A 23,412-nucleotide genomic window follows, 5' to 3' on the forward strand; every position below is an offset into this window, starting at 1 on the left:
AGGTGACAACCACTCCCACACCTGGCAGGAATTGGGACCCTGTTTCTCATCACAGACCCAACAGGAAGCATGCGTTCTAGCTGCCAGCAAGTGACGGAGAGGTGTGGCCATGCCGGTGCCGCTGCCCGGGCTGTCCTGCTGGAAGCGCTGCCGATGCTCGTGGGGGACGCAGGACCTAGGGTGGCATCGTGACTGCCATGCACCAAGCTCCACTTAGACATTTTCATTAAGGACTGTCAGGGTCTGCAGGACTTGGACTTATCGTCCAGGCCCTTGGCCCACGACCATATCCCCAAGTTCATGGACTCTTCTTATACATTCAATAAATATTTACTGAAAACACACTAAGAACCAAGCATTGTCCATGGTGTTAATGAAACACAGCCATGGGGAAAATCAGATTAAAGGCTCTGTGCTAGGGAAATGTACGTTATACTGGGGAGAGACAGACAATAAACAAACACACATGGTTTTCAGATGGTGGAAATAAACTTGGGGGATAGGGTGTAACCCTGACATTCGCAGAACGAAACCCCCTTCACGGGGCCGGATGGGCTCCAGTGGGGTCTGACTGTCGGAGCCCTGTGGGGATCACGGGCCGTTCAAATCCCGGCTTGCAGAGCCAGAGGGCGCCTTTGTGCCCAGTGGGGAGCAGCCCTGAAGGACGCTGTGGGCCCAGGCACAAAGGCGCCCTCTGGCTCCTAGAGGCTCACTGAGACCCAGAGCAGGCCTAAGGTCAGAGGCCACTCTCAGCAGTGCTCCAGGATGACAGTAACTGCTCCTGCCACACGTGCCCGACTTACCGCCTGCGTGTTTGACTGTCGTGTTGATATCACAGTCCATTTCACCTTGAGCCTCACTCACCTGCCTCCTCTACTGCCCTACCTGGACCAGGCCACTCCATCTGCAACAACAAGCTTGCCCAGCCCCATCTCCATGCCTCCACCTAGTTGTGGCATGGCTGCCACGTGCTGCTCACCTGCCCCATGGGGGTGACGTCCTGGCGGACCTGGTCTTTGCTCTACACATAGCATTACATGCTTATTACCGCTACTGCTCCAGCAACTGTACTGTCTAGAATATTTTGCCAACTGAGGTTAAGATGTTATGCTTTGAACTCTTAGTGGGTCACTAAACTCCTGGCTGGCTAGTTAGCAGAGAGGAGCTCTGTCCCTCAGCACCCAGAATGGCACCTGTTTAACAGGCACAGCTGTGGGTGCCAGAGCTGGACTGAGGGACAGAAGAGCTGACTGGTGAGCAGGAGTGGTCGCTGAGCTGGAGCATCAGTCCGAGCCTGGTGGCTCCTGTCAGAGAAGCCTGGCTGCGTGAAGAAGACCGGGATGGAGGTGTGACGGAGAGGTACAGAGGAGGGAAGTGTTGCTGCCCGGAAAGAGGAAAGAAGTAGCTGTCTGCAGATGTGGTCAGTGTTCATGAGGCCTGCTGGTGCTGTCTGCAGCGGGATTCGGTGAGATTCCCCTTCCCCTGTACCCCGGTCTAGTGGAAAGTCCTTCTTGGCTCCTCAGGCAAGTGACTTCGAGGTGAAAGCTATGTAGCTATTTTGGGGTACCCCAACCCTGATGGAGAGACTAGACCCCTGGCCAATATGCCTTGAACAGATGATCCCATGGCGCCTGTACTTCCTCCACCTGTGCCCATAGGTATGCCTGGCAGACAACTGACATCTTGGGTACTGATGGGTCGAGTTCCCCTCTGCCAACAAGTGGGCCTGGGGTTTATATATCTTATTCAGGGCCCTCTACCACCAAGGGCTCAAAGCATCTTAACCTCAGATTCGCAGAAAGAGAATCTGATTGGCCCAATGGGCTTTGGGCTGCTGTTCTCTGGGTTATCTCTTCAGTCAGTGGTGGTGAGCCCTGGGGTGGAGGATCTTAAGATCCTGTGTTACAGACAGTAGCCATGGCTGTGGTCAGGGGAGAGAGGTCCTCAGGTGGAGGACAGCATGCTGGGGCAATGGCTGGGATCCAGGTCCAGGGAAAGCATGCAGTCCAGTCACTGCCCACAGCTACCAATGACGTCACACTTTCCAGGCCAACCACCATGAAGCGTCTGAAACCTCCGACCTGCATGACTGTTGACTTGACCACTGTTGGTGTAGAACAAAGTTCTCAATTTTTCCACATTGCAAAGGCAAATCAGAGCATAGACATGCTTCAAGCAGACGTCCTATAAATCATGACCGAACAGAATTAGTCTAGGTAAGCAAGAACTTGAGGAGTAATGATCAACAAGAATGTGAATAAAAAATAGTTGACAAGAAGCTAGAAAATGGTGGCTTCCTGTCCTTACATAGGCTGTTCCTTCTTCCTAAAGTGTCTCTCCTCCACCACCTTCTTAGCAAAGTCATATTCGTTCTTCAGGACCTATATCCACTTCTTCCAGAAAGCCCCTCTGGCGTGGCCCACCATCCTGTCTTCGATGCTGTGGCACACACCTGTTCCCACCTGTGCCTCAGCAGTTCTCACACTGATGTCCATATGTCGCTTTACATCACGGTGCCCACAGTAAGACTTAGTCCCTCGAGGGGACTGTATACTTCTGGCATGTGCTCAATGCCTGAAACGGGGCTGGCACTCAAGAAGTGTTGACGGAAGGAGGGAGAGTAGGAGAGAGTATACTACTGGCTTGACACAGGTGCAGTCTGAGGAATAGTCCAATAACTGAATAGTCCAGACAACTGAGGTTTTCATCTTCAGCCATCAAAATTGTTAAAGTGTTTTGTGAAGATGATAAGGACAGAAATCTTTACAACTTATCTTACAGATATCTCTGCCTTGTAGAACAAAATCAAACAACTGTTATGAATACACTCTAACTGATTTAGATTCCTCATTATGAATCAATTATACTGCTCTTAAATATGTTCTCAAGAGCGCTGAGCTCGGGCACCAATTCTGCCAACCAGGAAGCTTTCCGACTTAGCCCCGTCCCACCAGATGTCACCAGATGCCACCTTGCATTATTCACAGAACACCCTGTGTAGCTTACGGTATTTTACAGAAATGATCTGTTTATTCGCATGGTCACACATGCTGTTTTCCCCAGTGGGGTCTCCACTGGAGACCATGTCTTCCTCGTCTTCCCATTCAGGGCCAAGCAGAGCCCAGCAGGTGCCCAGCAGGTGCCCAGCACCCACTGGCCTGAAATGCATTCCATGCTGCGAGAGGGTGTTGAGATACGTGGAGCACTGGCCTCCGCTCTAGGTCACCCTCAGCCTTCCTGTTTCAGAGTACTAACATTTTTATATTGCTTGTTTTGTCTGCATTTCTTTAATGTTACTCTATCAGATTCACTATCTCTAGAAAGCCCTCTCAATCCTTTTATCACACTGATTTCCAAACTTTTCTGGTCCCATACCTTGACCAGCAGAAAATATGGGAACCCACACTTTCACTCAATGAGAGAGAGTAAATGTGTGTATAAATTATACATATTTATTTATAGATTACGTCAATGTTTTATTGGACTGACATTTCATGTACACTCATAGCCATAAGAAAAACTTAGAAATGAAAAGGAAAGGTTAGATAATGATAAAATAAATATTTAAAACTGAAGTGATGATGTGGTGGGCAGTGACGCAGACATGAGCAGAGCAAGGGCAGTGGACCAGGTGCAGAAGGTCACCGGGCGGAAAGCCCCAGGTGCCTAGCAAAGGACAACTGCAGGGTGGGACCTCACCCCCAGGGTGACCTTTCCTCCCTAGCGCATCGTTGGTCTTGCAGTTTGACTCCCTGACCTTTCCTCCCTAGAGATCACACCTAGGCCTCAGTTGTGGTTCAGCTCCAGGTCCAGAAAAGCAGCAAAATCAGACAAGCACCACCCTGGCTGCCTCAGGACCAGCTGCATTGACTAATGTCCCCCACCCCCACCCCAACCAGTCAATCAGTGCAGACCTAGACCCTGAAAAGACACACCTCAAAAGTTGCTGAATATTCTATTGAGATTTTCCCCTGGGACCACCCCTAAAATATCCACCTTTACACCTTGAGGATGGAAGACCCAGAGCTCTCTCCCTCTGGGGTGGAGGGGAACACCAACCCTATTCCTTCCCTCTCCTCCCTCCCCCTCCCTCCAGGTGCATTGCCATTACCTTCCTCACTCCAAGCTCCAAGGGCCCTTCCTTTACCTCTCTAACTTATTTTCTAAGCCCATTGCTTCTACAAATTACTTCTTCTACCTCTGTGATCTTCTAAATAAATGTGCTCTTATAGCTGGAGTCTTGGTTCTGAATTCTTTCCTAGCCAGAACTCAAATACCATGTTGCTGAACCCAGGTCCAGTCTGACCCCATGGATCTAACACCTGGTGCCATTCCCACCGCCTTCAAGAATGTTTTATTATGCTTATTAATAATATAAATTCTTTTGCTCTTCATGGGATTTCTTATTTTAATCTTGGTGTAATAGGGATATAATATTTTTTGCCCAGCCGGTGTGGCTCAGTGGTCGAGCATTGACCCATGCACCAGGAGGTCACTAGTACAATTCCCCATCAGGGCACATGTCCAGGTTGTGAGTCAAATGCCCAGTAGGGGGGATGTAGTAGGTGGTCAATCGATGTTCTCTTTCATCGATGTTTCTATCTCTCTGTCCCTCTCCCTTCCTCTCTAAAATCAATGAAAAAAAAAAAATTAAAATATAACATAAGGATTCAACTCTTCATTTGGAAGATGTTTACATGGACTTGATAGTTATATTTCAAACTTTTTAAGTGTGCAACTGAGCATTCTGGGAGCTGACACACGTGCATTGTTTTCCAGCCACTCTTGTCACGTGCTGATGGAAATGCTTTCGGACATCTGTCTGCTAAATGATTCCGACAAAGTGTTTCCTTCCATACTCACTGTTAACGGTTCCCTGTGGCTCGGCTACTCGAGCACCGACCCGTGCACCAGAAAGCCGCCGCTCGATTCCCAGCCAGGACACATGCCCGGGTTTCAGGCCCAGCCCAGGGCCTGCAGGAGGCGGCCAATCAGTGCTTGAGATCACATCGATGTTTCTCTTCCCCTCTTCCTTCCACTCTCTCTCTAAAAGTCAATAAAATATTTTTAAAAAAGAAGTTCCCTTTACTTTAATAATAACTAAAGGATAAATGTGCTTGTTTTAAAATATCTGCTAATAGCCCTCTCTTGAGACCCTCTTGTCATCAGTGACAAGGTCAGCACGTTTTAAGTACTTATTGTCTCATAAATGAAATGCTACTCTGTCTTTAAACCCAACAACTCTTTTAAGTCCTTTTCAATGAAATAACCTATGAGCTTCTCTCCAGTAGTTATTGTCATTGCTTATCTCATTACAAGTCATGTAAATATTTGACAATATTTGAAAGGGTTGTGTTTTTATGAAATGGAAAATGTCAATGTTGATACAGTCTTGTCTGCACTTTCTCTGAAGAAAAACCTCTCCATCAATGATACAGGTAAGAAATTTCACATAGGAGCTCTGGCCAGTTTGGCTCAGCGGTTGGAGCATCAGCCTACAGACCAGAGAGTCCCGGGTTTGGTTCCCGCTAGGGGCATGTACCAAAAAAAAAAAGAAATTTCACATAAGAAAACACATTACCTATCTATAATACTTTCTTTTTTTTTATCCTCACCCGAGGACATTTTTGCATTCATCCTCAGATGGAGCAGGAGGGAGAGAGGGAGGAAGAGAGAGAGAGAAACATTAATGTGAGAGAGACACATCAACTGGTTGCCACCCACAAGACCCCAACCGGGGCCAGGAACAAACAGCAACCGAGGTACATGCCTTTAGTGGGAACCAAACCTGGGTCTCTCCAGTCCGCGGACCAACACTCCAACCACTGAGCCAAACCATCCAGGGCCCTATCTATAATACTTTCAACAACAACAACAAAATAAGTAAAGAAAGAAAGAAAGAAAAATAAACAAAAACAAAAACAAAACATTACCTACTATCTTTTAAATCTTTTATTCCAGACAAAGCAGTACTCCATCATAACACATATTGCTCATAAAACATCTTTTTAAAGAAATTCAGGAAGGATTTTCTCACTGCTGAGAATTTATCTCTCAAAACACAATCTTGCAAAGGTAATTGAGACAGAAATGCCGACATACCCATCCAATTCCGACCCTACCTACGTAGGTCTAACATGGCCTAACATTCTAATACCTGTTCGCAGTCTACAGCAATGTTTTTATGTATCTCCCCACACTGGTGACCAAGGAATACAAATGAGTTTGTGGCTTTTGGCTTCATGTGTCAATTCAGTCTTAGTCACACTGGAAAGAAAAAGTTTTCCTTCAAGGGGCCCTTTATGAATAAGTACACTTTTAAACATGTGTTATTAAGTTTAGCAAAATTTCATTAAATGCCAGATTGGGTAACTGTTGACTTCAAAAACTTCTAAAAAACTTCTAAAAAATCTGTGAGAGAGTGTCCTTCTGTTTGGGGGCACATCGTTTTTAACGTCTCCTGGTCATGATGACTCCTCAAGGCTCCACACTCGGGTTCTTCACTAACAATAACACAAAGACTCATACTTCAAATAGTTTCATAACTTCTTCTCTCTCTACTTTTAAATCCTCACCCAAGGACATGCTTATTGATTTCTGAGAGAGAGGAAGTGGTGGGGGGAGAGAGAGAGAGAGATGAGAGAAAAACATCAATCAGGAGAACACTCCAACCAACTGAGCCACACCAGCCAGGGCTCATCATAACCTTTATTAGCTCTGATTAGACCTTGTTTAATAATGTAGCTGCCGAAAAGCTTGTTCACAAGGACAAGTGTCACAGCTAAGGCTTTCTTTTTTTGTCCAATTGTGCTCGAGTGATTACTTTTATCTGCTACTTCTTTGTGGGGATTTTTCAAGTCACTTGTCCATTTCATAAAGGTTAGCTTAGTTAAAGCTGCAGGGAGCCCAGATAACCCGGAAAGCCTCAAAAAGAAAGAACGGGAAGAGGTGTCCTCTTATAATCCCCCTCACTGGCTTCCTTCTCTGGGAAATCATGTCCAGTCCCAACACCACTGTCAACCTGTTGAGGAAATGTTAGCAATAATAAAATTAATTCAGCCCTGGCCGGTTTGGTTCAGCGGTTAGAGCGTCGGCCTGCGCTCCAGAGAGACCCAGGTTCGGTTCCCGCTAAGGGCATGTACCTCGGTTGCAGTTTGTCCCCAACCCTGGCCGGTTGTGCGGGTGGCAGCCACTCGATGTGTTCCTTTCACGTCGATGTTTCTCTCTCTCTCTCTTCCTCTCTCTCCCTCCCACTCTACCTGAACAAAAAATGGAAAAATGTCCTCGGGTGAGGATAAAAAAAAATAATAATAATAAAATAAAATTAAATTAATTCATATACTGGGACCCACAAAATGGAAGCGGCATCAAAAGGATTAAATTATTTCATTAAAAAGTGAAATGATCGCCTTGGCCAGTTTGGCTCAGCGATTAGAGCATCAGCCCATGGATCAGAGTCGCGGGTTTGATTCCGGTCAAAGACACGCACCTTGCTTGTGGTACCTCGGTTGCAGTTCCTCCCTGGCCCTGGTCGGGGTCGTGGGGTAGGCAACAATCCATGTGTCTCTCTCACGTTGATGTTTCTCTCTCTCTCTCCCTGCCCTTCCACTCTATCTGAAGATAATGGAAAAATATTCTCGGATGAGGATTAAAAAAAAAGTGAAATGATTAAACAAGTAAAAAAAAAAATAAGGCAGATAAAGGATTTGATCTCAGATAGGAAAGGACTTGTAAAGCAAAAAATATTAGAAGGGAACATAAAACGGAAAAGATCAATAGTTATATCTAGGATCAGTATCTACATTATATATGAATTGCCTCTCATGACTACCCCAGTAAGAAAATGAACAATGAACCGACACCAGGATTCCATATTTGCCCTGAGAAAACACACCACAATGACTTTGAGGAAGAAGTGAAGACAGGGAGCGTATAAAATAGGACCACTTTAATCAAGCTGCTAAAATCATGAATATGATGAAAGTTGAGGCATAAGGAAAGACCATTCTGTTCTAATGCACCTAGAAACTTAACCTTTTTTGAAAGTTCCAGTCCTGTGTCAATGTCTAGATATACACCTGGACCTTCCAGTAACCCTCTAAATTACCCCCCAAAGGGCTTACCTTTCCAGGCCACCTGCTCCTCCTGAAGGACTCACATGTATACCCACTGACATCTATCACGCAGACCATGGGGACTGACCAGACATCCATCACCCTGTCTGCCTGCCATCTGACTGATCACCATCCTGGACCAACCCTAGAGCTAAGGATGCAGGGCTGATGATTCTCAACAAAGTACTTTTTGCTGTAAGAACTTTTCACTTCTCTTTCTTTTTGGGGACGCCTCTGGGTTTTTGCCTATCTGTGTTTCCAGGTTGCAAACTCCAAGACCCTTGAATAAATCTCTATCATTTATTTCTAGCCAAGCCTCTAGATGATTTTTGAGTTTGTTCGACAACCTCAGCACAGTGAAGGACAATCATATAGTGTCTCAGAGTGCTATGGGAATTTGATAATAACAATAGAACAATGTAATTCTAAGTGTTTTATTTGTAGTAACTTGCTTACTTGTTATTACTGCCACATCCTATGGTAGCATTATACCAGTTTTCCAGGCAAGGCATAATTGGGTTAAGGAATTTGGCCAAACCTCACAGCTCGTAGGAGCCAGAAGGGCTGACTCATCCAATTGTCACAGTAGGCATGGGGCCTTGGACTCATCATGCTTTTGTGTGTCATATGCTGTTGTGTTGTCTCTGGCTCCTGGCAATCCTATGAATCAGTGACGTCCACAGTGTTCTGTCCTCAGCAGTCCTGCTCAGCTCCTGTAGACTCATGCCTATAGTTTCTTTGATGGAGTCGATCCATTTCATATTTGGACTTTCTCTTTTCCTGCTGCCTTCTTTTTCCCCAGCATTGTTGTCTTTCCCAGAGAAGCCTGTCTTCTCAAGATGTGCTCAAACTGGACAGTTTCACTCTTGACATGTTTTTCCTCCAGTGATATTTCAGGCTTGATTTGCTCCCGGTTGTTCATCTTATTGGTGGTTCAGGGTATCTCCATGGAGCTCTAACACCATATAAAATAATTTCATTCTGTGCCTTTCAGCTTTCTTCACTGTTCATTTTTTGCATCCATACCTCGTAGCTGGGAATATGAAGAGGAGGATGATCTTAGCTTGGTCTCTGATGACATGTCTGTGCTCTTGGAGATCTCTCCTAATTCTCCCACTGCCGTCCTTCCAAGTCCCAGCCTTCTCTTGATTTCTTGGCTGCAGTTTCTATTTGAATTGCTAACTGAGCCAAGGTCAGCAAAATCTTTAATAATTTGATGTCTTCATTGTTTATGTAAAAATTGTGTATTTCTTCTGTAGTCATGATTTCTGGTCTCCTTGATCATCAAATGCAGTTCTGCTTTGATACTTCCTTTTTCCACTTTCATAAGGACTTGTTTCAAATCCCTGCTACCGCACCTCTAGGGGCCCATACACATGTTTTTATTTCTTTTAAAATGAGAAGGAAAACAAGTTAATGTTTAGGCTGAAGAAAATGTTTTAATTTATAATACCAATATATTCAGCTTTGTATCAATGCAGTCAAATATAATTTTTAATATTACTTTATAGAGGAAGAGGCCCACAAAGGTAATAGCACCGCGGGCCCTGGCAGTCTGGATGTGGTCCTGTGTGGCGGAGTTGTGTTTTGATCCTAGGCAATGGGACATCTAAGCCTAGGTTCTTTCTGGAAGACAACTGTCCAATAAAATTGTTCACACCTTTGACTACTCTTTACGGATTTAAACTATGACAGTAAGAAGACAGACAATGATCTGTGAAAAGATATTTATAATAGTGTTCTTTTGAAACTAAAGGAGTAATATAAAAGGCTGGTTCAGTTTTGGTTTTCAAATAAGGGCAGAGGAGAATACTAGGAGTTTCTGAATGGAATTGAACGGGGAGGAAACTGAGGACTCAGGAGAGCAGACAGCAGGGTGAGCAGAGCAGGGAGTGGAAGGAAACCTGTTTGTATCCAGGAGACGGACTGCAGACATCTGCTGGTCATGTGCATGCAGTGTCTGGGAGGGTACTCGTATGCATGTTCTTGAACTTATCTTTAAAGGGACTGGACAAGTGAGGAAAAGGTGAAGGAAAGGTTAGAAGAAACAGTGCTTGGTAAAGCAGAGATATGAGCACAATCCGGGGCACGGAAGCATCTTCATAATGGGGTGACTGGACATTCAAACATAGAAGTCTGAACATCATGTTAATCTTGGTCTTGAAAGCTCTGAAGGCCAATGAGAGATTTTAAGCAGTGGAGTGGCATGTTCAGATGCCTATTTTAGAATAATCACTGTGGGTATAGTGTGCCTGGCATCCAGGGATGATGTCAGAGGACTCAATGGAGAAGAAGAGAATATACATTCGTTCCATTACGATGTTTATTGGATCCTGCAAAAATTCACAGTGTCAGTGCCATTCTTGGTACAGGATCCTTTCACAAGTTTAGGTATGATGGAAGAAGAGAAAGTACTAGAAAGAGGTTTTAAAGTCAAGGAAATATTTAAGACAGAAAAGACTTAAATAACCACTGTGTTGAGGAGTCACAGCCAATAGGAAATTTGGGGTTAAAGATATGCCAAGGAGGGTGCCGCAGGAGAGAGCAGTGACGAGTGTCCATTTGGGGAGGAGTGGGGCTACCCAGGCTTGAGAGAGAAGGAACTAGTCAGCTTGGATACTGATGTAGGTCATTTATGGGGTTTTGGTGAGGTAGTTAGGCAAAACTGTAGAAATCCAAGCTGATGGCCTTTATTCGGTCTCTAAAGTAGAAGAGTAGGTGTGGACCTCGAAAAGGACTCCTCTTGGTTAATCAGGCTCCAGTTAATAACTAGTCTAGCAGTCATTGCTAACAGAGGCCTCTCAGGAATGCTCCATTGCAGGGAAAAGCAGCAGACCGGGCTGCCAGCCTCCTGTCCTGGGTTCCTGCCATCCTAGCCCACCTTATAAAGAAGCTCCTGTTATTGTATTCCCCTCCAAGTGGAGTGGCACAACTACATCCTCATTTGCCTCTTTAGGGACCAGAGGGGCTCCATCCCGACCAATAAGAACACATGATTCTGACCAACCAGGACAGTGCTATTTGGACCAATCAAACTGTGCAAGTGTGATTCTTCATTTGCATAGAAATGGACTAATCAGGGACCAGGGGAGAAAGTTCCTCTATATAAGGGGGGGGGGGTCCTCTGGTCTGGCGGAGCACACCATTGGTTTCCTCCAGAGGCTTGTCTCCCTTACTTGGCAAACTGTTCACCTGCGTAAAGTCTCTCCTTGCTCCGCACCCCAGACTGCGGACTCCTGTTGGCACGTCCTGGGTGGCAGTGACCTTTTGTTGACAAGGTCATCTGGTGAGTAATGTGGTCTCCATGGACTTCATTTGCAGGGTGGCCTTCCTTCTGAAAGCACTATGGCACCGACAGCACCTGTGCTGTGTACGTTTGAAATGACAGGCCCTTCCTCAGGAACAGACCCGTGCACTTGCTCAGTGTTTTGTCTTGCACTTATGGGGGGGCAGGGGCGCCGTCCGCAGTCTGCAGTACGTTCTCAAGCGCCAGCCAGATCAAGAGGTGTTTGTTTGAGCCTACCTTTGCCATAAAGCACTCCAGAGGAACGCCAGGCCTGAGGTCCTCCCTGGGGGTGACGCACCGTCCCGCCCCAGTCGGAAAGTCACGTCAGCAGCACGCACCTCAGGCCCGCGGAGCCTCGCCCCAGTCTCCGCCCTTCCGCGGCTCTGGCCCCGCCCACCACGACCAGGTCCCCGCCCACCAGGCTCCAGGGCTCCGCCCCTGCATGGCCCCGGGCTCCGCCCCCCTCTGCCATTGGCTGGCCCTCCACGTCCCCCGAGCGCCGCGAAGACCCGGAGGAGCGGACTTTCCCATCGGCGTCGCCGGCGCCCTGGCCGCGCATGCTCGGGAGAACGAGTCCGGTCGCGCTCGGCGGGCGGGCGGGGCGGGGCGGCGCACTCCCGGGGAGGGGGTGCGGCCGGCGGGGCGGCCGGCGGGGCGGGCGGGGGGCGGAACCGGCGGAGCGGCGTTTCCGAGCGGCTGCGGGCGGCCTGGCTGCGGGACCGCGCCTGCGGCGAGATGGCGGTCCTGGACGCCGAGGGCTGACGCGCCGCTGCGAGGCCGGGACCGGTGAGGACGGCGGGGCGCGGGCGGGGCGCGGGCGGGGGCGCGGGCGGGACCCCGGGGTCGCGCGCTCGGCCCGGGCGGACCTCTGCGGGGCGGGGGCGCGGGGCCGCTCGGGGCCCGGGCCCAGGCCGAGCCGAATGTCCCGGGGACTCCGCAGCGCGGCCGCCCGGCTGCTCACCTTGTCCTCGGCCACCCCGAGACACTGGGTGCACTTCCTGCCCGCGCCCGGCGCCCCGCAGCGCGTCCCCAGACTCTGCAGCCCAGGCACCCCACCTCCGCCCGTGACCCGCCAGGTCCCCGTGACCTTGCAGCTTTCGCTAGTCCTCCTCGTGGACTCGGACCTCCCTCCGTCCTTCACGAGACGTTCATCCTTCAGGAGTCGGCCCATCGCTTTGCCACCTCAGAGGGATCCGCCTGTGCCTGGCCCGGTGGCCCGTCCTCACCCTGGGGGCTGGGAGTTGACCTGCCTTCGCTCCACTGTTTCCTTGACGTCTGTCCTCTTCCAGGGGCTTGACGTGGCTTGCTTTCTCTGTTGGATAAGTTTTGTATTTTTTCGTGCAGCCTGATGTGCAAAAACATTTGAGTTTGTGCTTTAAAATGCTGTTGGTGATAGTGGTGGAAGAGAAGGAGGTTTGAAGTTACCCCTCCCGGGCTGGTGTTTCTACCCGAAGCCCCCAGTGAGCAGCTTGTGTGCAGGTTTTCCAAGGAGTTGACACTTCCGTGCAGATCCAGCTTGTCTGTCGCACTGTCTCTGTGTGTTACACAAGCAAAATGCACCTTTAAAAAAAGAAAGGCATCCTGTAATGTGTGTGACTTGTTTTTAGCCATAAAGTACTAAATTAGTTATCACTGGAAATGATCACTTTTCATAAATAGTTGATGGTTTTTCAAATTGAAAACGTAGTGTCCAAGCGTCGGTAACTTCAGACTCAGAAGTGTGGAGTATGTGGAATTGTTCTTTGAGATGTAGCTTACTGACATTGCACATAGTTCTTCCTTGGCTTTGAAAAGCAGCAAGAAAGGGCTCTGTTCTGGAAGCCTGACATGATAGAGGATGCCACAGATGAAGTCTCTGCCTTCGAAGAGAGAGTGATCTTTGCTCTTCACACCCTGTAAGTCTGACATTTATTTTACTGCTTTGCACAGTTATTAAGCACCTAAGGCATGACTGTGCAGGGTATTTGGGTCAAGATGAGGATGGTGACGGTTTCTGCCTTCATGGACTAGATAGGTGGATAGGACTGTACACATGTGTCTCATTTGTCCTTTAACAGACAGTTAAGGGACCTGCAGAATTCAGATTCACAGGGGGTTAGAGCTCCCATCTCATTTGGGAAGGTGGAGTTTCCTGACTTTTGGAATCTGTTTTGAGGATGACTAAGATGCTTGACAGGCTGGGAAAGGTCATCTAAGCAGAAAGAGGGGGCTAGGATCACAGAGTTCACACATTTGGGGAGACACACATAATTGTTTGGATGGAACATCAAGTATTTGTGCCAATAGCGAGGGTGATGAAGCTTGAAGTAAAAATGGACTAGTTTGTGATTGCTTTTAATGCAGGCTAATGATGTGGGGTTTGGTAGTGGTAGGGCTGTCACAGATTACTCTGACCTGGGAACGTAACAATTGAAAGTGTTTTCAGAGGGTGAATGTGGCAGCTGTGCAGTGTGGATTGAAGTAGAGAGAACTTGGAGGCAGAAAGACCTCCTGATTGCTGTGGTCACAGGTAGTGAGGGGCTGGCCGTAATTACGGGAAAGGAGGAAGGAAGTAGATAAGACAGAATTGATGATGAGAGAGTAAATGAAGAGAGTAAAATTAACTGAGGTTCTGATCCAGGTTATGTGGGAGAGTAGTGGTACCATTTTGAGCGTGTCCATGAAGATTTATCTTGGGCATGTGTTACTTTGCAGCAGAAGTTCTCAGTCCTTTGAGGATTAGTAATCCTTGCTGAAACTAAAGAAAGCTGGCCTAGAAATTTTCCATATGCACCTGTGTTTTCTGGTTATAATTTTAGAGAGTCCATGGACCACCTGCAGCTTACCCATGGAATCCAGGAGCCAGTGTGTTGGCCTGGAAGCAGCTCTCAGAATTACTGGAGGCTTTTAAAACAGTAGAACCTTTGAATTCTTCCATTTACTGCTAAGAATGCCTACTGGAGAGATACACTGTGTACATGCCCAAGGACACTTGTGTTGTGGTTTATGGTGAATTTTGACTAACTTATGTTGTTTGCTACCATATTACAGAACAGACTAGCCCCAAGTATTTCATTTAGCAGTGGGTAAATGGGATCAGGAGTTGATTTCTTTCTGAAGATGTTTACAACTGATTTACCATCATTGGGTATAGTTACTGCCTTTAAGTGTCCTGGTCAGTGCAGGCTAGATGATCCTGGAGGTTCCTTCCATTTGTTAGCAGTGTGTGATTCTGGCTCTCAGGTTCTCATTGGACTGGGTGGACCCTACTCGTTTCCACGTGCCAGGGCGCTGTGAGGCTGAGGGATGACCTGGGTGTATGGAGAGAAGGTAGCGGTATCAGGACAGCTTTACTTACTTATTTCCTTTGTATCTCAGTCTGGATTCAGGGTTTGGGGTGGAGAGGGGAGTAAGTGAAATGGGAAACTTGAAGAAGAACTTTTTTCTCCTCTGTTCAGGTGTGCCGTCCCTAACTCCTCCATTCAGGAAGCCTTTACCCAGTAAACATGGAAACCTCACAAAATAAGTGAAGTGCTGGGACCTAGTCAGTGAATTTTCTCATTGAATCAAGTAGCCAACTCTCCTTAGTACGGTTACAGCATGATTTGATTAGTGAACAGTTGACTTTTCTGCATCTATAGGATTATCTTCCTGGTAGAACCACAGAAAGTTATTAGTATCTTTTATAGCTCTAGAAACTTTGAATCCATAATTACTAGAAAGACTGGGGTCTTTTGTACTCTTTCTATAAATAATGTAATTACACCAGGCAGTGGGAAGACCAGTGAACTGGCGTTGGTAGTGGTCTACATGCCGCAGTAACTGGCGACTAAAACTTAGAGGAGAACAGGTCTGACAGCAGGACTGCGCGGCAGGCTTCTCTCCTCTGCCGCTTTGTGAAGAGGGTGGCAGCCCAGCCGGTGTGGCTCCAAGGTTAGAGCGTCGGCCTTGGACTGTGCTGATTCCCTGTCAAGGGCACGTGCCTGGGTTGCAGGTTCGATCCCTGGCCCTGGTTGCGGTCCTGCAGGAGGCAACCAATTGATGCGTCTCTCTCATATCCATGTTTCTTCCTCCCTCCTTTCCACTCTATGTAAAAATCAATGGAAAAATATCCTTGAGTGAGTATTAACAAAAATAAATTTTAAAAGAGTATGATATTGGTATAGCATTTTACAGTTTTTTATAATGCGGTATATACTTTATCATCTGGTTCTCCTGACCACTGAGCCGTAGGTGTGTCAGGTGACAGACAGCCACTGCTTTCTAGCTGAAGGCACTGAGGCTCGGATGAGTTAGAAAGGCTGCGTGCCTGTCAGTGGCTAAAATGGAACTGCAGCTGTAGCTCAGCTTTGTGTTCCTGGGTCAGTCTTCTCTTCCTACTGACTCCTGGTACACATGCGACTGAGGACTTCGGGTAGGGGTCTGAAGTTACCTGTCTGGAGTCTCCTTTGTCCTGTGCAGAGCTGAACTTGCCTGTTTCCTCCTCAGTGTTGAAATGGTAGTCTCATTGCAGCGCTTTTGGTAGGTAATTTTGAAATTTATAAGAATTTATCACAAAATATCTTTCTGTCAAGGAAAAAGTATAAGTTGATATTTGAAAAAAATATACTGGTGAAATGTAGGCATTAGTTTCCTTTTGAAAATGTGTAGATTGTGATTCAGTTGCTTTTACAGGTGAAGTTTGTTCTTTTATAAAAGTCTGAAAATCTGTATTAAAAATTTTTTTTTTTCTTTACTGTTTAGAGAGAAAGGAAGGGAGAGGGAGAGAGAGATGGAAACATCAATGAAAGAGAACATCAATTGGCCGCCTCCTGCACGCCCCCCACTGGGGATTGGTCCCACAACCTGGGCATGTGCCCTGACTGGGAATCAAACCGGCAACCTTGTGGTGCATGGGTCGACGCTCAACCACTGAGCATGCTGGCTGGGCAAAAATCTGTATTTTTGGAGCAAATAAATAGGGATCTGATTTCCAAAAGTCGATGTGATATTTCATGTAAAAAGCTTAATGGTTAAAAGATTTACCATTAAAAAACTGTTAGTATATACTTCAAATTCACGTTTAAACAATTTTTGGGGGACTAAATTGTGTAAAACCGTGTGTCTTATAGTTGCTGATTTATAAGGAAGACTGCCATTTGTCTCAGCATTCCTGAAACCTGTCATGCTGCACAGCACATGCTGGCGTGCCACTATGGTCAGGCCCTGCGCGGTGTGGGCCCAGTGCCAAGGTGTCCCAGGAAGCCTGGCCTCCCAGAACTTGGGGTTTAGTAGAGTCACTGTCAAGAAGGGCATCGTGTGACTATTGGGAATTGTAGTACTACTCACATAGCTCAGAGACAGTGTGGGTTTGGTTCCAGACACCACAGTAAAGCGAGTCGTAATCTTTCTTCTGGTGGAAGGTCTTGCCTTCAATTTGTAGAAAACACCACCTGTGAGGCACAGTGACGTGAGGTGTGTCTGTAACTACAGTACTATACTCTGGGTTTTGTGCAAATTATGCAAAAACACAGGGAACCAGGTGAGCATTGTTTTGGCTCTGTATCACTGTGTAACAGACAACACTAAAACTAAGTAACTGACGACAACCTTTTTGTGCTCCGGATTTTGCTATTCCAGGCTGCCAGGCTGGGCTCACGTGAGCCGTGCTGCGTTCTGTGGTCTAATGGCCATGCTCAGCTGGTCTGGTCTCTGTCTTTCCCTTCCTCTTGTACTGTACAGTCTGTTTAATTTTATTTTTATAAGATTTTTCTATTGATTTTTCCATAGAGAGGAAGGAAGAGGGGGAGAGAGAGAAACATTGATATGAGAGCACAACATTGATTAACTGCCTCTTGCACACCCCTGTCAGGAGTCAAGCCTGCAACCGGGCATGTGCCCTGACCAGGAATTGAACTGGCGATCTCTCAGTGCAGGAGCCCAGCCAACTGAGCCACACCGGCCAGAGCTTGTACCATATAGTCTTATTGTCTCAGGGCCCCTTCTTTGCTTTCCAGGTGGCCTTTCAGGAAGGCCTGCTGGCCTTACATGGCTGCTAAGAGCTCACAAGAGTGCAAAAGCAGAAGCAACCAGGCCATCTTAAACCAGAGGCTTGAAACCAGCACAGCATCATTTCGGCCACATTCTATTGGTTATAGCAAGTCACAGGTCAGCCCAGGTTCAAGGGAACGGGACCAGACGAGTGTGAATCCCAGGATTGAACCAGACAACTACATTACATTGATTACATGATGGGGCTCCCGGAGAACTCTGGGAGCTGAGACCTGAGCTGCTTAGTATTTCTAGCACTTTGAACCTGGGTGTTCTTACAGAGCCCAAGTGATGCTCGTTGTGTGCAGGAACAGGTGTGTTTCCAGGTGCCTGCGGGTGTTCTCCCTCGGTCTCCGTCACTCGGCTTTCTGTCCCCACTACTTTAGGTTTGTCTCAGTAGTAGCATTTTTTGTTAGTGCAGGTTTTCTAAGTAATGTTACGGGCAACTACATGAAGGAGAAGAGTGTTTTACTGTCATCACATTATAGCTTCTGAGTGGTCTGATGAGTCAGCATTTCCCATGAAGAATGCAGGTGTAGCGTTGAAGCATTTCGTGTGCACTCAGAAATGGGCTTCGGCGTCCTCATGCAAATCTGCACATTTCTGGGACAAGACATTGGCAACTGTGGGAGGAGTCTGGGGCTGGACTGAGAAACATGACCATGGAAATAGGAAGGGCTGGGCTCAAAGGAGGGGCAGGTAGAATTACATGACAGTGTTTTTGGAGGGCTCTCCTTTCTGCTTTAAATTACTTGGATAGGTTAAAAAGGTACTAGCACTGACATTTATAAGTGTGATAGCTTTTTACTTCACTAAGGAGAACGAGCTCTTTTGATCACTGTCTAGTATATCCATGGTTATGAGTAAATAGGCCAGGTGGAGGCAAGCTGTAGAGTCCTGACTTGAAGACAGTGCCCTGGCCCTGTGGCAGCTCCCACGTGCCAGGAAGACCCACTCTGGTTAGTGTGTTGAGGGAGGGAGAGTGCGGTGAACTTACTTGGTATAAAGTAGGACATTCTTTACCTGAGAAGTAGATGAACTCGTTGACTCTGCTCTTCCAGCTGAAGAGCTGAAGGCGGGCTCTCCTGGGGCGAGCGCAGTGCTGTGAAGTCAGGGCGAGCAGGGTCGGTCCCCACTGCCTCCTCACCAGCCTGCCTCAACGCTGTCGTCTTAAAGTGCGGGGAATCTCCTTCTTGGTGCACTTTTGTATGAATTAATTGAAATGATATTTGTAAAGCAGAAAGTATGGTCCCTGGGACATAAGCAACCCATAAACCACTTTTATTGTTCCTAAGTCCTTGTTATAAATAAGCTGAAGTTTTAAGTAAGCCCACTTTTCTGGGAGCGACTGATTTCTCAAGGACAGTTGTGTCAGCATGAGCAGAACTGCATGTTAAATCTCACCTCTAACTTCAGTTGCCTAAGCAAATCTGAGAGACCCACGCGCAGAGCGGGGGAGGGTGGCTAGGCTGGCTGGCCAGAGGAGGCCTGGAGCACCTTCCTCACAGTTATCTGGGTGTGGCTGGCATGTGGGCTGTTGAGTGTCCTTCCAGTCTGCAGTGTGGTCCTTGACAGCAGGGCTCAAGAATTTCACGTTTAACCAGAAGCTCAGATACACATTCACTCGAGAGGTGCTGGTAGAAACTGATTCTATAATTTGGGGTTCTGGTGCTCCCCGAGACCACTTTCTAAGCTATAGCCCATGAAGAACAGGTGTGTAATGTAAATACAAAGAGAGCTTAGCATCGGGACCTTTCAGATGTTTAAAGAGGCCTATGGGAATAGCCCGCGACTCATCTGAAGACATTCCACAGCCTGGTCCAGGCGGGCGATCTCGGCAGGAGCAGACGAGGGATGCAGGCCTGCGGGACGGGTCCCCATACTCCCGCAGGAGGAGACACTCTGGAATGCAGGTGTTTCCCTCTTAAAAATGCCCGTAAACACAGTTACGTGAGATGGTATGATTAGTTGTCAAATTATCTGCTTTTTGCTTTGCTTAGATAAGCTGTTCAGAAATGGAGATTTTGAGTGAAGTGTCTGATGTAGAATTTGGTCCTCAGGGCAGGAGGTAGGGTGCCGTGATCTGTCTGTTACTGGGGAAAGCATTGCTTAGTGGAGGGCATTGGCTTGGGAAGAAAGTCATGAGAAACAGTTTAAATTTTAAATCAATTAATGGGAAAAAACCCCAACACTTGAAACTGCTTTCTCTAAGTCTTGCCTAGGGCGGTGGTGGTGGTAGCCCGCGTCCGTCCATGTCCACCTCCACCTCCCCGGTCCCAGGGCCACAGCTGTCACTGCAGCGGCAGACCCTGCGGTTGGGGCTGTTACTGGAAACCCTAACCTGTGTTTATATCAACTGTATTTTTATTGTGTTAGTATATTTTGTGGTAAAAACAACAACAACAACAAAAAACATGCTGACCTCCCCCCCATTCTGTCTAAATTAGAGTGGAAAGGATTAGTTGGCGCTTGTTTGAGGAGCCCATATTGTTTCGTGTGTTTTCACTGACTTTGTGGCCAGTAGTTGGGGGAAAAACAATAAACTCATCTCTTTTTGTCCTGTGAGTGGTGAAATATGGTGTCAGTGTTTAAATGTGAATACTGATTATGGAAAGTATACATTATACTGAGGAATTTCATTTTCCTGGGGAAAAGTTTTGGTAATTATAACTTTTTTTTTTAATCCTCACCCGAGGACATTTTTGCATTCATCTTCAGATAGAACGGGAGGGAGAGAAGGAAGAAGAGAGAGAGAGAAACATCAATATGAGAGAGACACATTGACTGGTTGCCACCCACACGACCCGAACCTGGACTGGCGGCAAACCACAACCAAGGTACGTGTGCCCTTAGTGGGAACCGAGCCCGGGTCTCTCTGGTCCGCAGTCCAGTGCTCCTAACCGTTGAGCCAGACTGGCCAGGGCAGTAATGGTAACTTTTAAAAACGTTCTTTGTGATTAGTTTTCCTTTCAAGTGTTGTCTATTAAAAGAGCTTAGGCTTTGTGTTGTCCCATGCACCAAAAGGTCGCTGGTTTGATTCTGGGTCAGGGCAGGTTAACTAGGTTGTGGGTTTGATCCCTGGTTGGGGCGGGTGCCGGAGACAACCATTTGATGTTTCTCACATCAGTGCTTCTCTCTCTCCCTCAGAAAATCAGTAAAAACAGTTCTGGCGTTCCTTTATTGGCTGAGCGAGCTCCGTCACCTGCACTTTATTTTTTTTTCTTTTCTTTTTAAATCAGAAGTGTGAGTTTATTAATTAATTTTCGTTATAGATGTTTCTCCTTTTCCCCCACTGCTTCCCCCCTCCCCCTCCCTCCCTGCCCTGTCCCCAGTTTGTTGTCCATGTCCATTGTTCATGCATACATGCATATAAGTTCTGTGGTTTATCTCTCCCCCACCACCCCCTCTTCTGGGGATTGTCAGTCTGTGCCCCACTTCCACGTCTCTGGGACTACCCCATTCCTCAGACTGTTATGTTCTTTATATTCCACAAATAAGTGAGATCATTTGTTTGGCTTGTTTCACTTCGGATGATACTTTCCAGGTCCCTCCATGTCGTCTCAAAGGATAAGAGATCTTTCTTACAGCTGCGTCGTACATCCTTGTGTATATGTACCACTGCTTTTTTATCCATTCGTCTACTGATGGACACTTGGGCTGTTTCCAGATCTTAGCTATTGTAAATAGTGCCGCTACAAACATGAGGGTACATATATTCTTTCTGATTGCGTCACCTGCACTTTAGATGATGCCCCAGCTTTTGCCTCCGCAAGCAGTGTTCATATGTAAAGTGGTGATGATAATAATACATAATTCACAGATCTGTTTTGTGCCTTAAACCTGGCACTTAATATTCAGTAAATATTCACTAGGGTGGGTTCCTAATAGCTTGTCATTGATATCAGATGTATTGGAGGATTATTGTTTCTTAATATTAGAAAGGTAATGTACTCCGCGTACTATGTCATATAAAATCTAGTAAAGCCCTAGTCGGTTTAGCTCAGTGGTTGGAGTGTCGGCCTGCGGACCAAAGAGTCCTGGGTTTGGGGCATGTACAAAAAAAAAAAAAAAAAAAAAAAACCAGCCAAGTCTCGGGCAGCACCTTGCACTTCCTTTGGCAAGTGATAAGTTAAGCATTGGTAAATGAAGACACAAACGGCCACGTGTCCGGTCCGAGTTTGCCACCAAGTAAGTTAGGAAGGAACTTGAAGTTTTTATAGCTTTTTGAATTTTGTTGGATTTGTGGATAAAGGGTTTTCTTCCTGTATTTTAAACTTGAGAAATGCGTTATTCTAGGGGTAAAGTTTTAGCTATTTAATTGATTTTCTCATTTTGGGGAGTTTCTGTTTTGAGTGATACATTTTCTTTTGGGAGTGAGGGTATTCGGTGAACGTTCAGACTTAGCAGCTTTACAGTTCTTAGGAAGAATGTTTGTAAATAGTGAGTTAGCACTGTGTGTCTGTTACTTGAGTAGCTTTAAAATATCTTGGAAGTTTGGTATTTATAACAAACTTCAGTGGTGCTATATTCCTCCCAGGTGTCTAAATGTAACTTGGACCTGATCCCACCACAGACGCAGGGTTTGCGCGTGGCCCACAGCTGCTGCCTCTGTCCTGTCGTTGCAGTGTGGTGGCGAGCCCTGGGTGGCAGTAGTGCTCAGCTCAGAGGGCATTAGCATGTCCAGATGCTCGGAGTAATGCTGGTTCCCCTTCATATCAGCATCCTCACTTTATGGGGTAGACACAGAGCGGCATGGACCCAGCTGGTGGAGGCGAAGCTTGGACCTGGGTCTTTGGATTGTGACAATTGTCCTCCATGTCACCTAACCCCAGCACCCTCTTCCAAGACTAGACATTGGCACTTTGGAATCAAAGAGTTAGTAGGTCTCCATGGCTACTTAGATGCTGGCAGGTTAGAACCCTTCAAGTATTTGCAAACACCCAGGGAGTGTTTCAGGTGAGTGTCATTCTACCCTCGTGACTAGGGCAGTGCAGGGGACACAAGCTGGCCCTTAGGCTGGACATGCAGAGCTTAGGTCCCCATGCAGGTGTCTCCCTAGCAGCTTTACCCCCGGCTGGCTGTCGTGCCTGCTGTCTGCAGCTTCCTGAGGGCAGCAAATGCAAGGTGTCTGGAGAATACCAACACAGTAAAAATTTTGCATGCAAAGGGTAAAAAGTCTGGTAAGCAAGTATTATGTTATTAAAATACCACACTTCAAAACAAATGACCGATTATTTGTGGAAATGTTTGTATCATTTTAAAATGAGATTGTCATAATATAATTATGTGAAGTTTGATCTTTGCAAAGTAGGAATGTTATATTCCGGATGTTTTTCCCAGAACACAGGGAAATTATTTCTTAATATGCCCCTAAAGCTTCCCTCCTCTTCACTGTTAATGTGCCTACACTTGTGTACATTATCTTTTTTAAGATCACTCTTTCTTTCTCTCTCAACCTTAAGAAAAAGCATTTCCATTGACTGGCTTAAAAGCTCCACAGAATCACCCCACTGAATCTTGAAGGAAACAAAAGAGAATAGTAACATCTGATGGATGTGGCGAACTTAAGGCCTGGGTTTAGCTCAGCATTTCTTGTTTTATATTCTGTTTGTGCAGTGCAAATGCGGTGAAAAAGCCCTGGCCTTGAGCCCGAGAATTCGGGTTCAAAATCCTGACTCACTAGTTTTGTGGCCCTGGGCGCTTTCAGTTCCTGAAACCTACTTTCTCTCCCCTGTCAGTAGGAACTCCAAAGACTGAAGGGTCGCTGCTAACACCAGAGAACGCTGTTTCCTAAGCAGATTGACAAACAATAGGAGCAGAAAGTGGGCACTGTCCTTCCTGTGTTTGCAGGGAGACCCGACTCAGGGACTCAGGCCAGGCTGCAGACGGCTGTGTTGCCGCGTCACTGAGACATTCATGTGAGTGCAGGGGCTCAGGCAGGTGTGCTCCGCCATCTGAGCTTCCGCCTGGGCCTTTGCACAGTTCTTCCTGCAGTGAACTTCA

General features: G+C 46.9%; 1 protein-coding gene across 2 annotated transcripts in view; it reads left to right on the top strand.

Annotated features, from left to right (window-relative positions):
* Positions 1–12,134: 12,134 nt before the first annotated feature.
* WWP1 (WW domain containing E3 ubiquitin protein ligase 1) overlaps positions 12,135–23,412 on the top strand; it is an 84,258-nt gene continuing 72,980 nt past the window's right edge. For both annotated transcript variants that reach the window (XM_036263735.1, XM_036263737.1), the window contains exon 1: positions 12,135–12,186. The gene's annotated coding sequence lies outside the window, so the exon portion shown is untranslated. The remainder of the gene's footprint in view (positions 12,187–23,412) is intronic.

The sequence above is a fragment of the Molossus molossus genome, unplaced genomic scaffold, assembly GCF_014108415.1.
Source record: "Molossus molossus isolate mMolMol1 unplaced genomic scaffold, mMolMol1.p scaffold_m16_p_16, whole genome shotgun sequence".
NCBI lineage: Eukaryota > Metazoa > Chordata > Mammalia > Chiroptera > Molossidae > Molossus > Molossus molossus.